Source organism: Charadrius vociferus, unplaced genomic scaffold, assembly GCF_000708025.1.
Source record: "Charadrius vociferus isolate BGI_N301 unplaced genomic scaffold, ASM70802v2 scaffold611, whole genome shotgun sequence".
NCBI classification, from domain to species: domain Eukaryota; kingdom Metazoa; phylum Chordata; class Aves; order Charadriiformes; family Charadriidae; genus Charadrius; species Charadrius vociferus.
The window spans coordinates 672,962-693,481 of NW_009646844.1; positions in this window are offsets into that span (position 1 = coordinate 672,962).

Genomic DNA, 20,520 nt, shown 5'->3' on the forward strand with positions numbered 1-20,520 from the left:
TAAATCCTAAATTTTGGAGAATTTTCTTATAGTAGTATTTTAAATTAGATCATCCCATGTTCTTCACTAAATCCTAACTTTTTGGAGAATTTTCTTATAGTAGTACTTTTTAAATTAGATCATCCCATGTTCTTCAGAATTAAACATTTTTGTTTAATTTAATTTAATTTAATCAGGTTCTGATATGGTGTTTAAGGTAGATTGATGGTTAGGATGTCTTCAAAAGTCACAGATTAGCTAATGCATAAGCAAGAGGGAGAGAGGTCTTTCCTGTCCAGACACCAACTGATTCTAAAAGTTAAATGATACTTATTAGCTTAAAAAAAAATAATTAAAAGAGTGCTTTCATCCTTGTTATTTAAAATGAGTGTTTTAATCCTTGTAACTTATCCTTAAACACATCAATGAAGACTGCAGAGATCATTGTCTTGACTCAATTATTTCTTAGTCATATAAGTAAAAATACAAATATTTGATTAGTCATGGTTATTCACAATATTTTTTTTTTTCAAATGGAGATTTACAAATATATCTTTCAGAATTATGGAAAAAGGAATAAGGGAACAAACCCCAGAAAATGACATTGTGTTCAGTTGAGGAATACGCTGTAGAATTCCTCTCCACAGCTCAGAAACAATAGCCAGAAATGGGTAGGGTATAGGGAAAAGCGGTGTGGTGATCACACCTATGGAATGGCTTCTCTGAAGAATTAAACAGGTTAGGACTTCTAGCTAAGAAAACTCAAGGGGCAATATGAGAAAGGACACAGCTGATTCTCTTGGCTTGTTGCCCTATGCCTCCAAAGGAATGCAATTTTGATATTAACTAGTAAAAAAACCCAACAACCTATTTTAGTTTCTGAGTTTAAGGAAAGCTGTATGGATAACACGATACATTTGTCAGTGATGCATTCGACCACAGATTAATATGATAACCAAGCAGTGCAAGTCTAAGAAGCAGAAAAACCTCCATCTCTAACACACATGAATTCCTTGAAGCAAATTATTTGCAACAAAATGTTTGTGCTTTTACTGTACCACAGTTTTTTAGTGCAGAAAGTGACACATCCCAGGAGGTGTCTGGGGACTTCTGATGCAATATTATTATTTTGGCATTTGTAAAACTACATTTCTTTGTTGGAGGAACAAAGATGTAGCATTGTGTCATTGCACCATTTGATCATCAAGTCACTCATCTACTGATCATTCCAGATGTGTATTGCAGGATAATTTCTTAGCAAATTGGCATCTCACATACAAAACTAGACCATATTCCCCACTTCTCACAATGTTGCAAGGAGATTTTTTTTGTAGTTATGTCTGATTAGTTTTTCCTGGGCTAGTGCAGATGTTTGTCCCTTGTCAGTTACACTCTTTGGCATAGTTTGCAGCTGTGATACACATTTCCTTTCTCCTCTCCTGACATTTGCAAGCACGTTGTCTTCCTGGATGAGACCATTAAGCTCCAAATTCTTTTCAGAGAAACTTCACAGGATAGGACAGCACTGCTTGTTTGTCTGCTTTCATAATTGTTCCTCAGTTTGATTTAAATCAGTCAATTTAAATCATTAGAATAACTGACTATTTATTCCTGCTAACTACAGAGCCCTCTGGGGGATAAAAAAAAATAAAGCTCAAACTGTGACATATAAATACATGAAGATGCATTGAAACAAGTTACCTTTGGGTCTCATGTTTGTCTGAGGCAGTACACAGCAAACCTCCAAAACATTTATTTATTGCAGAAGTGTGAAACTTGACTACTGTCCCAAGGTATAACAACATACATCGAGAAGCCATCATTTTTATAAAGCAGGAGTGACCTTAAAGCCTTAAGGAATGATAGAAATCATATGTTTCAAGTACATTCTCCTTTCCAAGTTGGAGCATCCAAATATGGTCATTTTTCTATATAACTTAATGCATCTGTCACTGTTAAACATCCAGATCCTTGAGGATTTTGCCTCATGATCCAAGGCTCATTATAGCTGTACCCAGAGGAGGTCAGGAGTGAGGCACTTACTTTTGCTGTCTGGCAACTCCAGAGCTAAAGATTTTTCAGCAAATCACTTTCATGTCAAGTAATCACCACTGTGTCGGTGCGTATGTTCCCTTTGGGCTAACACAGAAACAAACCCAGGTGTACAGGAGGGGAGCAGTAAACAGCCATCTCTAAGGAGAGCGGGGAGGGAGAGATGGATGTTCCTGGAGCTGCCTGTTTGTCCCCTTTGGCTGCAAAAGGAGCCAAGGAAAACCTGCTCCAATGTAGATGCCTAATTTTCAGATACCTAAAGTTAGATGAGAGGAATATACCACTGTAGGGTATAGTGCAATCATCATAATAGCTGTCATGGCATTTGAAGCCAAAGGCATCTTCCCCCTTATCTCCATGCCTTGCCAAAATCAAGTCTGCTGTCCCCAGACTATTTGCCAACTGTTCAGTCATCTGATTTGTTGGTTCCCCCTCCCCCCCCCCCCCCCCCGACATTAGCAGGGATTCTTAGAAATTGAGCAAACGTTTTACTTTAGCTAGGGTCCCTTAGCAAATTGCTGACAACTCTTGGATTTTGAGATAGATGTATACATCATTATTGATTGTCTTAATTTTGGGGAAAGTAAGACAATACACAAAGCTGATAATCATGATGATTTCAGCGTGGGCATAACCAGAGAGTCAGTTTCTACTTTCCTCTGTTCTTGGCTCTGTCCCCTCTGTTTGCACTCACTCTCTCAGTTCCACAATTTGCGTAGCTTTGTGTTTTATGGTTGATTAATTGCATGTCTTAAGAAAGAGCTGCAGTAAGGCTATTCATGCAGTGGGATGGATCAGGCTGTCTTTCTCCCATGCAGATTCCCTGGTGTCCAGTAATATAGCACAGCTGATGTTGCTGCCTTTCCCTTAGCACAGGCACTAACTAGGACTCTGTCCTCAATCCAGCTGTCTATTTTCATACAGCTGAGGATAACAGTATTTTTGAGACTTCTGTCCCTCTGCCAAATAGGTTGAAATTTGCCACCTAGTTCCATAGTTGCTAGGGCTGACTGGCAAACAGCAGATGGCGAGTTTTCCTTAGGATATTAACCTAAAAACCATCCCCAAATGGAAAGACGAAGTGCAAGAGAATTTATGATTTGTTATTTGGATTAGCTGTCATTTACAAAAGACAGAAACTGTGTGTAATTAAACAGGTATTTTTATAAAAGGGAAAAGAGAGTATGTACATCATATATAACAAATGCAGATTGTACTGGAATATGTACGGCACGCCAATTGAAATAGAAAATTCACTAAGACACTGACACAAAGGAGTAAAGTTTCAACACAAGGCACAGGGAATTCATCAGACTCCCCTTGGATAATAACGGGATGACACTTTAAACATGGTGTCATGTTTACCCGTGCAACAACAGTCCAGCCCAAGGCATTTTTTCATTACCTCCTGCCTGTTTTTTCAGCCATCCTTTGGTTTTCCAAAAGTCCATTCTCCAAACTAACTTCCTCCTGGAATCTCTCATCGTTATTCTCATAATGATGCAGAGAATAGGCTAAGGCATTTAAAATAGCAATATACAGCTCTTGCATAGCACTTTTCATCATAATATAAAACAGCACTTCCAGATAAGATTAGCACGACTTTCTTTATCAGATAAATGGATACTTGGTGATTAAATATACAAAATTTCCACCTTTTGCAAGAAGGTAGAAATGCTTTAAAGGCACTATAATTAAGCAGCAGCTTACTTTTACAACACTGAACTTTTACTACCGAGCAGGGATTCAGCGAGTTCTTTAAGCGTACCCCTAGTGTCAAGGACAAGTGTGGTTTCATTGACATCACTAGATGAGTTAATGGACACAGGAAATAGGTAACTGAGGCACAGTTTTTGTTCTGACATAAAAACTCATAAGCTATTTTTCATTCATACAGATGGAAATCATTTAACTGAATCCCTTTTCTCCTACGTGTTAAATGTTTAATCCTTTAGTGTCTCTTCAATTTTTATCACACTGAGAAAAGATTTGCTCAAAAACTTAATAGCAGAAAAATATTTATAAAGAAAAACAATAATTACAATATGTCAGTTCTGTTCAGCAACTCCTCATAGCACAGCTAACTCTGCTTTTCTAAACTATTGCTAGAAATGGTCAGCACGGAGTTCAGAATTTCCAGGATTAAAACACAAAACAAATAAAATATTGTCATATTACCAAGGAAAAAGTGGAAAAGAAAAAGCAAATACTCATTTTGGCTGAAGAAGCTCCTACTGAGGTTGAAAAGATTGTGGGAAAGAACAGCCCTTTGTTCTCTTCATTCTAGCAATTATTTAGCCTGGAATTTTCCTGAAGGCCAAAAAATTCCAAGTAGCTAAACTACGACAAAAGGAGTTGAAATAATGTCTTAGAATCAGCACAATGACAGTAATAATTACTAGTAACACAGAAGTATAGTACAGCACTCACATTAATGAATGTCAAATAACATTGAGTATTTAATATATAGGCTGAAAAGTTCAATATAAAAAAATGTAAAAAGTGTATTCAGTTTTAAATGTCTCAGTCAATAAGTGTTTATAAGAGATATGCAGAAACAATGCCCTGTCAAGGTCTACTCATAACTCATCACTTTGCTATAGGTATATTAAATATTTTACATTCTATGCCACCAAGGGGGGGTGGTGGTGGTGTAAAATCTCACTTGCAAAATTCAAGGAAACCAGATATGTAACAATAAGAAATTGCTTCAGAAATCATTCTCCTGCAGGGATTAGGTCATTCATGTTTGACTGATGTTGGCTAACGAGCAGATCTCTGACAGAAAGAGTCCCAGCATCAAAGAATTTGGTGTCTAAATTGCATAAAGATGAGAAGCAGGGGCAGTGCCAATGACACAAGCGTTCCAGGTGTGGGGAAAGTTCATCAGGGAGGCATTTTTTCTGTTGCTGTGAGGACTCTGAATGCTACGGGGATGTCTACTTGACACCATACAGCTTTCTTGGTAGACCTGCTTCACCTGGATGGGGGACACTCTCCCACCCACCTCGCAAGCCAGAGCGCTGAGAGCGATACCCCCACACAGCACGGCATGGTGCCAGGTAGACGTGCTCTAGAGCAGGTTGCAGGCTCTGGTCTGGCACGCCTGCACGGGCACTGCATTCCATAAAGCTGTACTTTTAAAGCAAATGTCTTGATCGTGCCCACATGCTGTGCTTTGGCTCATAGCACAAAACAGTCCCTCAATATGCAAACTGGATTCCCGCTAGATGAAACTGAACCAGAAGGTGAGCTCCAGCAGCATGCATCATGCCCAAACCACTAACGGCAGTGGTTTGTGGTTTGCTGACCACTAGGCCAGACTAGACCAGTCAAAAATTAAACAAAACAGGTCCTGCCATGGAACTATCTTGTTCCTCAGACCTGCTCTTCTTACTCTGCGCCCACTGGTAATGTAGATATAGCCCGTAACTTGGGCACTGCTAGTTGTACCGCAGGAGAGCCCGTGATGTCTGCAGGCTTCCCCTACAAATCAGAAAATCCCTCCCATTACTGTGCTGTTCAACATCTGGAGTCAATTTTGCATCATTCAAAACCATGAGAATGTTGTGGAGTCAGGCCATTCCACCCTGCATCAAAGGGATGCTCAGTCCTCCTTTTATTGGGGTGAAGGAGAAACACAACAATGATAATGTTCTGCTCCAATTTACCCTATCTTTAAATTTAAAATGGTGAGGGAAAAGAAGGAATAATAGAGTAACCTGTTTGGTTAGAGAACTGGAAAGAATGATTGTGGGCAACCACATGCTGCAGCTGAGAAGCAACCTCAATTAGGCCACTGGAGGCCTCTGTGGCTGTGCCTTGTTTGCTGTTTCTGCTCCACCTACCTCCCTCCATCATGCTCGCTTTGGTACCTCTGCCTTTGGTGTGGCCGCAGACCATCAGTCCATGTGCACTTCTGAGCTAGCATGCTACCTTTGGATTGGAAGTGCCCCAAAAGAGTGAAACTGCTTGGTCTGTGGTGCTGCTGGTGGTGTGCAACACCAGGGTAAAAGCAAATCTTTGCAGGAGAGTAGAAGGGAAGATTTACTGAAGCGACATTTTGAAACATTACTGCGAGAAAACAATGGAATTATCACAAAATGGAATTTCACACGCCCAGCAAACCCTTGCCAGAGACAATGGACTGACAAACGGCGTGCAATGCAAAGCAAGAATGCAAGTTCCGCTCCACAAGTTTCACAACCAGTCCTCTCATACCTACCATTAATACATCTAACCTACTAAACTTCATGACAGCAGTTCAACAAAGTCATAGTTTGCAGCAAAAAAAAGAAAAAAAGTTTAGCAGGTTTTTCTTTTTTTAAAAAAAATCTGCAATATTCTGACTAATTCAGAGTCTGTTTAAAAAAGAACAGATTTATTTACTAACTTCAACAAGCAAACAAAATCATAAGAAAGCTAGAAAGCTAAACTGGTCTTGCTGCCTAACATTTTAAACAGTAGAAGCTTTACAGTCAACTCCAAAACTATCAACATCTACCATCTTAACTCATGTTTTGCTGTGATGTTTTCATCAGATCAAAACATTTGACAAAGGCGGCAAAGAAGGGAGGAAGTAGAGCAGGAAGGACAGATAATAAAAGTGAGTGGAAAAATTATCAAAATGTGACCGATAGGGCTTTTCTGAAAATGCAGAAGAGAAAGTAGCCATTTTGTCTGTGACAAAGACAGTTGGAAGCGGTAGGGACAAAAACAAGGGAAAGGGGAAAAAAACCCTCAAAAGTGTAAAAGAAGAGGAGAGCCTTATCCAGCAAAGCATTTGCTTGTAGGCTCAGGGTGAAGCAAAGCCTAAAGATCGAATGGGAATGTATTGCTGGATTTAGAGGAGGAAAGAATGACAGCAGGAGACAACAATACTTTAGTAGGTACCTACCAACAGCTTGCTGTTTTCAAGAAAATGTGTTTCTTTTAATTGCTATTTCAGAGCTTTCTAGCTAAGCCCGAGATTCCAGGCTGTAGAACGCTGCTGAAGAGGACACAGCGACTCTTGCCAAACTAATTGCTTCACAACAGACCAACTAAGATCAGAAGAGACCATTTTTCAATCACCTGGTCCCTAAAATAGCCCTTTTGAATTTTGTCAAAGTAAAGGAAGACTTTTGGAGAGACCATTTTGTCTGGGAGAGGTCACTGGTACCTGGTCCCTAGGCGTGGCCTGTGTGGATATGTTTATGCCTGCTAAAAACTGCTTTGCCTATGGAAAGCACCATTTTACTACTGAACTTAGGGAGAAAAAAACACAATAGGAATGTCCTTAGGACATTTTTGGTGAGGAACTTTTACAAACTTATTCCAAAAGCCCAGTAAAAATATACCTAAAAGAAAACACAAGAAAACAGAAAAGAGCAAACAAATCGCCCCCAGAAAATCATTAATAAAAAGTAAAAGTAACATTATCAAACTATATATATAATTGTTTTCGTTAAAAAAAAGAAGAAAAAAAAGCACACCTACCGCCTGCAGTTCTGGTCAGGTATCTCCCCTCCTCCCCCCTGCCCCAAAAATATTAAAATTAAAAAAAATAAAAATAAAATAAATTAACCTTATCATCAGCCTGGTTCCTAACTGAAACAATTTCTTCCTCTGCTACTCTATTTACTGAATAAATCTGTTAAAAACCTTAAGGAAAAACTGCAATTCTTCAGCTGAAACTGAAAGCAGAACTTTTTGCCCCCTCGCTCTTTGTAATCCTGGAATTACTTTAACAGCAGTGGTTCCCTGCCCTGGTGAGAGGAGATGGGTGCCGGGGGCAGGTGTCCTCATCAGAAGGTCAGGATTGTTCCAGCTGAGTTGGCAAAGGGTGTTTGAATGAAGCTTATTGCCTCTCTGGGACTTGCTCTGATTTACAAGACATCACTTTGAACTTGAAATCAGCGCTTTCTCGCTGAACTGTAATGTGAATTGCTTATCATTTAGTTCTGCCTCATGATTTAGATAATATCATTCATTAACTCTAATAATAACGGCCCTGATTCACCAGAGTACTTAAATATGCAAATAGCATCATTTAGGCCAACAGGAATCACACACTCACAGTTAAACATGTGGTTTAGTGCTTGGACGAATGGGATTCCTAATGCTCTCAATGGAGTAGAAATGTTATAAGTCATGTTTGTAGGATAAAAGCACTTTATAATTAATTTTTGTGTTTTTTAATAAATTGCAAGAGCTGTGGTGGAAGGACACTATGGAGCCTGTGTGAACAGAGTTTAACCTTCGGCAATGGGAGCTGAGTAAGGGATGCCAGATTTGCACAGCAGTTGGTACGAAGTATCCCAAGCTGTATATTCTGCCCTTCTGGCAGCTGGGAAACGTCCTCTGCACCCCTCAGCGCTTTGCCAAACCTTTATTTCCCTTCAGTGAATGTATTAAAAGATGTAACAGCAGAATTTAACCCTCGTGATCCTTATTTTCCATCTGTAAGTACATCTGTTGAGAAGTACCCACAAAAAGGGCTTTAATGGGCCAGCAGAATAATATTTCTGGAGGGCTCCAGACAAAATACATCCAGTGCGCATGGTGGAGACCAAAGCAGAAGTACAGGAAGCAAAGGAATTATTCAGTGAAACCAGATTTTTTCCACACTCCACATTTTCCTTTTCCAACAAAATATTTCATGCCTTCAAAATCCAGCATGGTTTTCCTTTTTTGGCAAAGAAAAAAAAAGGTCGTTTCTTTAGAACTTAACAGGAGAAGAAAGTTTGTGATGAAAAGGTTAAAGGCGGAATCATCAACGATATAGGTGGAAGTTTGTCATCTGGCAACCAGAAATGGTAGCAAAAAGTTTTATCACGTCCTTTCTGAGCAGCACGCTAAACTGGACATGCAGGCTTTGATTGATTTTTCTTAGGATAATTGTTCAAGACTGATTTCTTTCTTGGATCAAAGGATCCTCCCACAGAAATATCATCTATGTCTTGCACTCATTTATACAGCAGCTGCTGGAAAATGAGCCTGATTCTTCATCTGGAGAGTCTGACCACAATAATAGAATGAAGTGAAAATGACCAAAGAAAAAGAATATAAATGGTGTCATTTTCAAACCCTGCCACTGGCCTCCGGGAGAAGACAGCAAGCAAAGCAGAAAGCGTTGGCACGCCGAGCTCCCGCAGCCCCAGCAGGCAGCATCTAGGCACAGATTCCTGGTGTGCAGTTGAAGAACTCTTCCCAAGCTCCAGGGAGGGAACTTGCAAAACATCTCCAGCAAATCTTCAGGAAGGTCCTCCTTTTCTCCTTTCATTCTGCTGTCATTTCTCAAGCTTCTCCACCCTCAGACCAGTCTCACTTTTTGGCTATCAGCCAAGGAGTTTGACCCTTGAAGTGGCAGACAAAGGGTTTCACGTGAAAACAGCCAGGCAGAATTAACAGTCATTAACAGCCACAGCAACCCAGTTCCAGGCTTTAGTAGGGACGGACCCTCAAACTAAACTGTCAGGTCCAGGGTGGTGCAAACCCAGCTTTCTACCATTCGGGTTTTTCTTGAAATGCAAGGCACTTATGTTTGGGAAGAGCAGCTAATCAGTAAAATTTCACTGATTTGCAGCCTCTGATTTATCCCCAGAGGCTGATGAGATTGTACCAATAGGAGGGGCTGTAGGCACAGCAATCTGAAACAGTTATCTATCTACTTGTGTTAAAAAAACCCCACAGGCTGTAGTCTGCAACAACCACAGGGAGTGTTTCTCACCATTTTCCTACCCTTATGACAGGTGAGCGGTTACCTTACACATACTATTTCCCCAGTTGTCTTTCATCTTCTATACTTTAGTGCAACTGCTGTAAATAACCTCGGGTCCTTTCCCTCAGTGCCTATGATGCCTGAGGTGCCGTGTTTTCTTGGTAGTCAGCAGCGTGAGACAGTCATGACTCAATGCCCAACAGAGGCACCATGGGATTGCCAAAATCCCCACACACGCCAGGCACCCATCCGTCAGTGGTTCAGCATCACCGCTGAGCTCACTACGGTGTTTTAGGTGTGCCGCTCCTGCTTCCTAGAGAAACCTGTGGGAATTAGCTACCTCGGTGCCCTTGAGAATTAGGTCAGAGCTGAGTTTTCTCCACAGCTGAAGTCTAACAATCCCTTTTGCCAGGATGCAAAAGGAGCTGCTGGTTTGCAAATGAAAGTAGGAACTAAACCAACTTCCAGTTCAGCAGACTTTCCTCCAAAATATCATTCTCAGAAAGGATTTAAAATACTTTTTGCTGAATTAAGTTCAGCTTTTTTCAGGGAACCCAAAAGGAAGGATTAAACAAGCCTCTGAAGGCTGTAAACTCTGCAGCCCCAACAAGCACCTTTGGAGTTGTTCAACTAATTTGAAGCCAAACCAATGCTATGAACAGAATGGTCTGAGATAAGGAAGAAAAAGGTAATAAGGATATGAGCATGTGTTGAGACTCTGCATGTCTGTGTTTTGCTGACAGAAAGCAGCTGAGTCCTGTGGAAGTTGTGGCACCAGAGTCTCTTACGGTTTGCACTGGTGTAAGTCAGGAGCAACTCCACTGATAACAGCAGAATTATGCTGGGGCAAAGCTGAAGTAAAGAAAAAAAAAAAAAATCAAACCTCTCTTGCTCAGACTCTTCCTCCTCCCCTGCCTCTTTGCTGACACAAGTCAGGTACTTTCAAAAGTTCTGGCAATTGCATTTCAAGGTCCCCCATGCTCAGACAAAAGCTTTTTCTCTCACAAATGTATCAGTAGAAAACCAGCCCAAGAAACAAACCAGATACAGTATCATCTCGAGACTCCTTTACCTTTCAGTAGCTGTGTCAAGACAGCCTAACAGATGTATGCTTTGTTTGCATTTAGGTAAGACAAACCCAAGCAAAGACAATCCCATGCAGTGCAATCACAAACAACAGTTACAAAACAAAAATACACTACTGACGCCAAAGGGAACAAGAGGCACTGGCAGGTTCTTCTAAGGATCTGTAAGTTTTACAGGATTGAATATAGCCAGCATTTTTAGAAAGGGCCGAAGCATTCAAACTACCTACCTTGGGGGCTCAGCACTACAAGACCAGAGTAGAAATTCGCTGCTGCTATAACCTTCCAAAACCAAGGCTGCCAGCACTATACCTGGTTGGGTCTTTAGTAACTGTTTCAGGTTTAACAGGTGTGTAATTAAAACACCAGAGTTGTGTGGCATTCCTTTAAATAAGTGCTGTTCCAATTAGCTAAGCTTCACAGCTGCAAAGCTTTATAGCAGGGAGCCTTATATTAATAAGAAAACACACAAGAATCCCTCCCTGCTCTGCAGTTCATTTTCTTTCTGTGCCATTTCAGCTCCAGTACCCCGAGCATCTCATGAGAACATCATGCATGGAAAAGTTTCATCCGAAGGACAATGTTGGCATGAGAAGACATGGTTGTAAATATCATGAATCAGTTTAGGTTGAAAGTTGCAAGGAGTTTCCTAACTGCGAGAGCAATCCGAGTCAGGAACAGCCTGCGGGATGGGGAGGTAAGGGATACAGGGTGGTAGAAACCTCACTGGTTTTTAGATGATGTTCAATAAATTTCTGAAAGGGTGAGGTGACAAATGGATTGCAACAGTCGGGCTGGGCTCAGTTCCTTGGGCAGTCCCTGGCAGGCCTTCTCCCCTGCATGCAAGAGAAGCATATCTCTTAATCTGTTGTTTTACACTGATGGCGCTAAAAGGCTGTATGGAATTGGCTGGAAAAAATGAACTAATTAATAGTTTATAAACAGATGAATAGTGGTGGTGGCGGTGACGGCTTCAGCTGGCAGAGCTGTAGCCAGGAGAAGCTGTTGTGAACACAGCCCATGATCCATACGTACAGCACCGCAGGAACCTCGGTGGTCAAAACTATCCAGCAATGCTGCAAGAGAGGGTGCCAAGCTCCTTTTGTAGTGGTCATATTGTGCGAAGAGCAGGGCTTCAGTGAACCGGTCTAACTAATGAATTACTGCCTGTGTTTCTCTGTTGGGATTTCTAAATGGCGCTAGCTTCTCTCTATCCCCCTGAAACTCATGGGTTGCAAACTGTATTTCTCCCTTACATGAAGGACTAAGAAAAGGGGACGTGGTTTAGGGAAAAGATTTAGGCTTCCACTCCTTTGCTCATTTTCTAAAAAAAGTATATTGTGATGTTTACTTTAGTCTGATAGTATAATTTTTCTTGATGGGTGGTTTAGCCTTGAGACTTTAACAAAGGTAGGTCAAGAAGGATAATTACGGTGTACATATGCAAATTATAACGACACACTGCAAATTTGCATGCGACCTTTGGTTAACATTTAAAAAAGCCATGTGGATTGATTTATCTAATAAACATTCATTAGGGTATCATCAAGGTATTATTCTGCCGTATGCTTCATTTTAAATGAGGATTTAATTAAGCTACTTGCAGGCCTACAATTTAGAAAGATGTTAGAATTTTTTGCTGACCATTGTCATGACCGTTATTCCAGCTCGTGGGAGCTGCTGTATTTTAGCCAGAGGCAAGAGACTAAGAAATTCTCTTTGTACACGCTAACTCCACAGCTCTTGGGGAAGGTGTTACCGTCCCTGCATAGCGGAGGAGCATCCTCTCGAGGAGCTGGCGGGGGGCTGCGCTTGGCTATCTGAATCTGATCAAGAAACAGACCTCGTTTGATAATTATTAATCATGGAATCTCTAAGTACAGTGGCTGCTTTGATATTTTTTTTTTCCAGCAATACCTTAATTTAGTCACCACAAAATTTTAATATTTCACTTTAATAAAAAATACATAATATTTTGAAATAGTCTTGAATGATTCCAGCTTGAAAAATGAGAATGACCTTTAAATCTATACAGGGCAGTTCCTTTGGGCACTTTTAATGCAATAATTTATTAAGTTCCTATAGTCATCATGTGTGCACAAATATCATGTAAATATTACAGCTGTACTCCATGACAAAACAAGCATAATGCAGACAGAATTATACAGAGAACTGACAAACAGGGAAGAAGGGAGATCTAGTATTTTCTGTACAAAAAATATGCAGCTTTTTGATAATTTGTAAAAATGCATAACTTTTGGCATTTCAGAGAAAGGACACTGTATAAAAATAAATATTCTATGTACAATAACACACAGAGGCCAGTCCAGGGTTAGAATCATCACTGCAAAAGAAAACATAAACGAGGGTTAGTGACAATTCACTAACGAGTGTTAGTGACAGCTCAGCAAAGGGGAAGGACCACTTCATGGGGTGGAAGGACAGTGTTAGGGAAGCTGGCTCTGAGGTCTCCAGGAGGAAAAGGAACGGTGCTGAATCTCAGCACAGGTCCTTTTCACTTCGCTGTGCAGTGAGCATGGAGGGTTCCACCCAGGCTGACTCCACTTTCTTCCTATCCCTGTGGCTTGAGTGCTTGGCATCAATGCACACAGCAAGTACTGAAGGTGGGCTAGACCCTGAGGAGTGGCAGAGGGGTCAACGGGAACCTCCAAAGGGGACTCCCGAGGCAGGTGAACCATCAGAAACAAAGGGAGAGTGGAGTGGACAGGTACTTACAGCCCCCTTTCAGACGTAGCCCAGAATCGAGCTAACAAGCCTGTCCCCTCGGAGCAGGGTCTGCCCCCAGCCCAGCTGCCAGGCCACCCTTCAGTAGGTGCACTGGGGCGTCTGGTGCTGAGAGCCCGGCGGGGTGTGCAGGGGCATCGAGCCCGTTCACTCTGCCATGCTCCCCCAGCCTCCCATGGCACCCAGGTTACCTGGGGTATGCCAGCTCCCAGCCTCTGGTAACAGAGTTGACTGGGTAGAAATCTAATTTTTGTGCCAGTATTAGAGTACTTCAAAGCCAGGCAGCTCAAATACCATAAATACAATTCTCTCCCTTTTAGCTTATAAAACTAATGAGCAATATACAAACAAGGGAGAGTTTTGCTTGCTGCTTTTCAGGGACGTGGTCCTGGAAATCCCACGCATCCCTCCCCGCCTCTTTTGCTCTTAGACTCATTGAAAAACATTAGCAGGACCAGTAGCACTGCCAGCTCAGCACAGTCACACCATTTCCAGGATTATTTTACCTTATTCCAGCAGCCTTGAACTGGAAGGCCGTCTTCCCCCTGCAAAAAAGTCAGATGAAATAGCAGTTTAGGACACAGAAAATTGTGCAGAGATCAAGAAAAGGAGGAGTGGGTTAACTATTACAGCTGCAACAAACAGTCTGAACCGGGGCTGGAGGAATAGTCTGAAAGATATTCCTCACCCCTTCGGAGTGACCCAGGCTTCTGGCTGACACAACCAGCGTAGCTTGCAGCAAGGGCTGGGGCTGAAGAGGGAGCTGGCCTGCAGGCTACGCAAGGAACTTATGTACACAAGATCCATAGGCTGGTTCTCATTCTTCGCTAAGGAAGGCGTTTAGCCAGGCTTTCCTGAGGGAACGAGGGAACACAGGAGGTCCCATTCAGCCAGAAAAATACTGCAGGAAGTTGGCAGTGGAAAGCGCGAGATGGCTGGTCTGTGTCCTCAAGCTTGACTTTATACCGCTGAGGTTATAAGCAAACCACAGAGGGAGTGCTAACCTTGGGTCTGAAGGAAGGGCTGGAAAAATCCTCCATTTCCTTTCTGCCCTGTTTGTTAAAGGGTTTGCTTTATCACATGAGAGATTGCCCAGCTTGTCCCCTCTTGCCTCTGAGAAGATCCTGCTACAGCAAAATAAAGAAGGCACGAAGCTGGACAGCCCCTGTGCTGGTTGAACATCTCTCAGTCGATGCCCCTGAAGTCCTGGGCTACACATTCCAAGGTGGGCATGTGAATTTTATTGTTTTGGGGTTTTTTTTAATATTGAAGAAGGTTGGATACTTTAAGGGCTGAGACTATATGGTTGGGAAATGCTCTTGTGAATTACTGCCATTAATTTCATCTCTGTGCATCCCTATTTGATGTGAGAAACAGGAAATTACGTCAATGGTAAGGTGCTCTTGACCAGGAGATAAAGTCAGACATAAGGAGATACACCTGTGACATGAAAAGACAAATATTTCTGCTGTGTGTGCTTGTCAGATTCGTGGGCTATTGGTATTCCCCAGAAAAACTCAAGAGCAGGGAATAAAATTGGACAACGCATGATGCAGGCACATTTCTTCATTCAAATGACTCAGTTCTCACTTCTTCACGTACTGCGTGAAAAATCTGCAGTGCATATCATCCCATTTGAGAAGGGGAAAGCAAAAAAAAAATCCCAAACAGAAAAGCAAATGCACAGTAGTATACTGAGAAATAAAAGTAGTATACTGAGAAATAAACTACTTAAAGGAGATGCACTTTCAAGGTACTGATGAAGTGAATGTTGCTATTATGCTACAACCATATTGCTTTTCAAATGCATTTTTTGGACTGTGGTCTCCTTGTGATTTTTCCTCCCCCTCCCCTCCACTATGTGGAAATACTGAGTTGCAGGTTAATTACTGGGTAAATTGTGGCGTTCCCATTGGTACATTGGTGGTGGTAGGAATGACTGGTGTAGTGCATTGCGGGAGGAGATGGGAAGTTAGGTGTATGAAGGAATGGGAGGCCAGGGAGTTATAGCTTCGGGATCAAAGGAAGACCAGGGTCACAAGGAAGTGTTTGTTGCAGGCGAATTTGCTGAGAACGGAAATGCGGCATGCTTATTAGTACCAAGTATCTCCTTCCACATATCTCAGATTTGTAAAGCATTAGTTCACGGCCTCCGTAAGTTACACACATGGATGTGTCAGCTGGATGCTAAGCTTTTAACCTAGTTGGATCAAAAAACATGCTTATTCACGTTCCCAAGCTAGCTTGCATGCCAGAACGCTATATATAAAAAAATAATGGCATCTGTATTTCACCAGATTTTCTGGCAAGTTTCCCTTAACAAAAATAGGTATGAAAAGAAGCGTACGTTCTAACATGGCCATGCAGGGTGAATCCTAACTAAGAGCAGAGACAAAAAAAGAAAGGTAGTTTACCAGGGCACTGGTAGAATCCATGCACCGGTGAAATCAGGTGCCTTATTCGGCTGAAATTTATTCCCTAGAAACCTGGCTGTTATCAGTGGGAGGCGAAACACATGGCTCAGTGTTTTTTCCTCCTTTGTGGACTGTTCTGGGCAGATATTATTTCACCTGTGGCATTTGGCAGAAGAGTTTTTTCCTGTTACCCAGAATATACAGAGCAGCAACCGAGACTTTGGAAGTGGTTACCGTTACAGTCACTGCCCCAAAGAGAACAGCAGCACCCAAAGGAGGGAACGCTGTAAGGAAGACTAATGTTAGTGCTTCACAAAGGTCAAATAACAAAGGGTTTTAGTAGCAATTTCAGGACTAGTTTCATGAGGAAACTCAGAAAACCTTCCAGACCAAATGTGGCTTTTTTCTTTGGGACACATTTTTTCCAGCTAGTTGAACTAACTGATATCCCATCCCTTGTAAATGGCACCAAACATCTTTAAGTGAGCATAAAGCTTGGAATAACCATCTTCAAGCAAACCTAATCAAACAGGGGCTGGAAGGGCAGGGAAGTAAAAGTTTCAACATATTATGGGGTTAAGACTGCTGTAGGGAGCAAAACCTCACCTGAATGCTACATCTCCAGAAAATCTCAGAGTAAAGTAATAGATTGGTGATGTTTAATGGGATATTTAGAAATTAGTTGTGTCTAAGTGTTCCTGGATACCTTTGTCCTACACTAGTTGGGCTAGATGAGGCACTAATGCAATAATCATCCTTTAATACTGGAATAAAATGGATATCAGGAAACAGGCAATTCCAAATTCAAGTTTCTTGGATGCTATGGGTATTGTTTGGACTTCTCGGGAGAGTCGCAAATAGGAATTATCTAGTAGGGATTGAGGGAGATAAGTGTCCAGTTGATATGTTTCACGTGGGCTTGCTAACGGGATAACCACTTTTTTCAGTCACCTCGATGAAGGTGACTGAAGTAATACCGAGCAGTGTGAGGCTGTGCTAGCCACATATGAGCACTTAAAAACAGTTAATGAAGGACATGAGCATTGCAGCTCCTTGCTAGAAAGCCAGGCCACTGCAGAGGCAGATCTTCACACGTTAGTCTACTGAAAGTTGTCAAAGTGAAAGCAAAGGAAGAATCAAAGCAGTTGTAAATAAATTCACATTCCGGCTGCGTTTTTCCTCATGCCACAAAGTAATGCTGACAGCAGCTGTGAATCACAGCCTGAAGGGAAGGGCCTGTTTCTGACAACAGCAGCGCAGGGAAGGTAGGATGGAGATAGGTAAGGAAGGAATTGCCAGGTGTTTTGGGGCATGCAGCTGTTCGGAGGTATCAGAAAATAACAACCAAGATACAAAAAGCAAACGAGCATGCAGGAAAGGGAAGGTACGCCATACCAATGGGCATGGGGCATCCAGGCCGTCCAGCCCAGGTAACCCCGGCTCACCCTTCTCGCCTTTAAAACCTCGGAGACCCTGTTTATGAAATCAACCACTATCGTTATTTCAGTTAATGCCAGTCACCTCCATGTCACGGGAGAACAGGCTGAGTCCCCCACTGGGACTGTCCCAGGGCACTCTGCTGCACACCCAGAATACAGATGTCCCATTGTTTCAGTTTTAGTTTTGCCTGCATAAGCACTAGTAGCACTTTCTTTTCTGTTCTGCTGTAATCTACGAGTCAGGAGATACTTCTCCGAGTTAAATCTGAGAGGACAGGAATGGTGTTTCCTCTGTTCTGAAGTCATCCATTCTTCCTACCCTCACTAGGAAACCCAGCAGCTGGATTTCTAGATGCATGATTCACAACTACTCCTGGGATTTATGGCAGCACTGCAGATTTTTGGCAGTGTTTGCTGTAGCATATGAGTTTAGAGTAAAATGTATATATATTCCTATATTTATTCATTTGTCTAGATTTATAGACAATATATTTTGACAGAAACATATCCCATTCATAATAACTGAGATTTGTTTTCCCTCTGGGTAATACAGCTCGAGTGCCCTGTGTCGCTCTCGGGCGATGACGTCAGCTTGCTGCTATTCCAAGGCAAGAAAAACAGCATTCAGGTTTTGCTGTTATGTGGACATGATGACATTAAACATCTCTAGAGAAGAGCCATAACTAGTAGCAAAGGAGACACAGGGCTCTATCCACAAAGGAGAAAGCCCTGGGCTCCCAGCACATGGGACACCCCCATGTACCCCAAACCTTTGTGAGCTCTGGAAGAGGAAGGAATATAACCATGGTCACTCAGCAGCCTGATTGCTCAAAGGAGCAGCGGTTCCCCACTGAAGAAAGCGGCTTTGCCATACAATGCAGTGGGAACCAGGCAGGGTCTTATCCGAGTGTTGTACTTTTGCAAGACCATTATTTATGTTATGATTTCCTTCTTTCTTCCCCGTCAACAAATCTTAAAACAATATATTTGATGAAACAGAACATACCAACGGACAGGGTGCATCTAATCCAGGCGCTCCTTGGTCTCCCTTATCCCCTTTAGACCCTCTAGAGCCTTTCTTGCCCCTCTCCCCCTGTAAATAATAGTTTAATCCAAGAAAAAAAGAATACACAAAAGCTTTAGGATCATCCATTTCAAACAAATGTCAGCGATAGTTTAAAAAAAGGATAAACATTTAGGAAACATTTTGAAAGAAGAGAAATTTCCCTTTGCGATGTTAAGTGAAAAACAACGTATGGAGCTACTAACTGTGTTACTTAGCTGCATAAACGCATCGGCCATTGCTAAGAATCCCACGCTGACAGACTGCAAGGGCTCTGCATCAAAGAGGTTACAAGTGCCTCTGAACTTTATGGACAGGGTTATAGTCAGCCAGCGGAGCACGATGACTCCTCCACCAGTACCATCGTTATGAGACTACTTCTCACTCTTAAAGAAATGATCGCTATTATCATTATCACTCTGCATGGCCCAGTTGTCCTTTGGGATGCTCTGAGTAGTGCTCCCCCAGAAAAACCTGTTAGACAGGGACTAGTCCTAAACAGCACAGGGTAGCCACTAGTCCCTGGCCCTCTTATGTAGCAGCACAGACATACCCCAGGAAGGTGCGATTCTTACATGTTTGATGTTACAATTTTTCCGCAGGCTCCAGGTTGAGTTACACCACAGCCAGGGCAGGAGGGAAACAAATTAAAAAATCATAACCAAAGCGGAGGCTTGCTCTCTTGTGGAGGGGCAGCATTAGGTCAATGAAAATCAGCCACAAGAGGGGCTGAGAGAATGCCCAGATGCCCTCACCAAGGGAGGATACATCCCACTCGGTCAGCCAAGGCAAGGTATGGCATGGGCATTTGACAGTTGTATCTATACCAAATATTTCTGTATAACAGAGGAAATTCTCAAAGCTGCTAAGCGTAAAACAGGGGAATGGGCTGCTGCACAGGGAATTGAATTTAGGGTCCTTGTGGGGAGGGTTAAAGGAATTAAGGGATAAAATCAGACAGCACAGGTTGCTGTTTCTTCTTGTTTAATTAAAAAAAAAAAGTGTTAAACCCAAAGCTGGCAAGAGAAATGGATGGGAGAGGAGAGGTGATGAGAAGTCACCCAGAACCAAGCACTGGAACAGAGAGGATAATCCAGGAAAATGCAGCATGGGTTGCTCTGGAGGAAGGAGGAGCGAACGAGGAAGAAAGGCGGAAGAGGAGGAAGGGATAAAGGGGACAAAGGTGGACCTGTAGGAGCGAGGAAGACGCACATACACACAAGAAAAAAAAACCACAGGCATTAAAATAACAGTGAAGATATCAGCATGGTAGCACAAGTTCAGGGTTTACACTTTTTCAGCTGGGTTACTTGAAAGGCCGTCTGTTCCCATTGCTGCCTAGTGCCACGATGCTGTCTCTGCCTGTCCCCAGGCCCAGCTATGCTGTACTCCCACACTGAGCAAAGGGCAGCAGGAGTGTTTCTGGGATTTAAAAAGCACTGCTCTGCCTAAAGTAACACAGAGGATTTTGGCAAACTATTTGGGAGCTAAACAAAGTGGATCCTCACTTTTAATGTGCTCAACACTGAAAACCTTCAGATTAAAGTGCTGTGCATACTCCTGCTGTCCGAAAGAGAGAGAGGCATTTGAAATGAACACATCTCCCATTTCCAAAGAGGCAGGTGTTGTATCCCAGCCCTCTGTGGAACAGGTCAGAAGTGGAGCGTTGCCTTCTCCTTTTCACTTCACAGCTTTCTTCTTCATTTTGAGGTCTCCTGGCTGAACTACCACCATAGTGGGTTTTGCCAGCATTTGGGAGAGACTGTCCCGTGCTTCTGAGAAGGTTCTGACTCAGAAACTGTGTGTCCCACTATAGGGGAGACCTAGCGCTCATCTGGGGATACTGGGCTGCAAAGCAAATCCTGGGCAACCGGTGCTGGGTTCAGTTCTGCTAAACAGTACTTGTCAGATGCCTCCAACAACTTCAAAGGGATGGAGGTGTTCAGACACAACAGCTGTATAAAGGGGACTCACCAAAACGGTGCTGTTTAGCCCCTGTAAGCAGTAGTGACCTGTTCACAATTTTTGAAGAGAAGCAGGA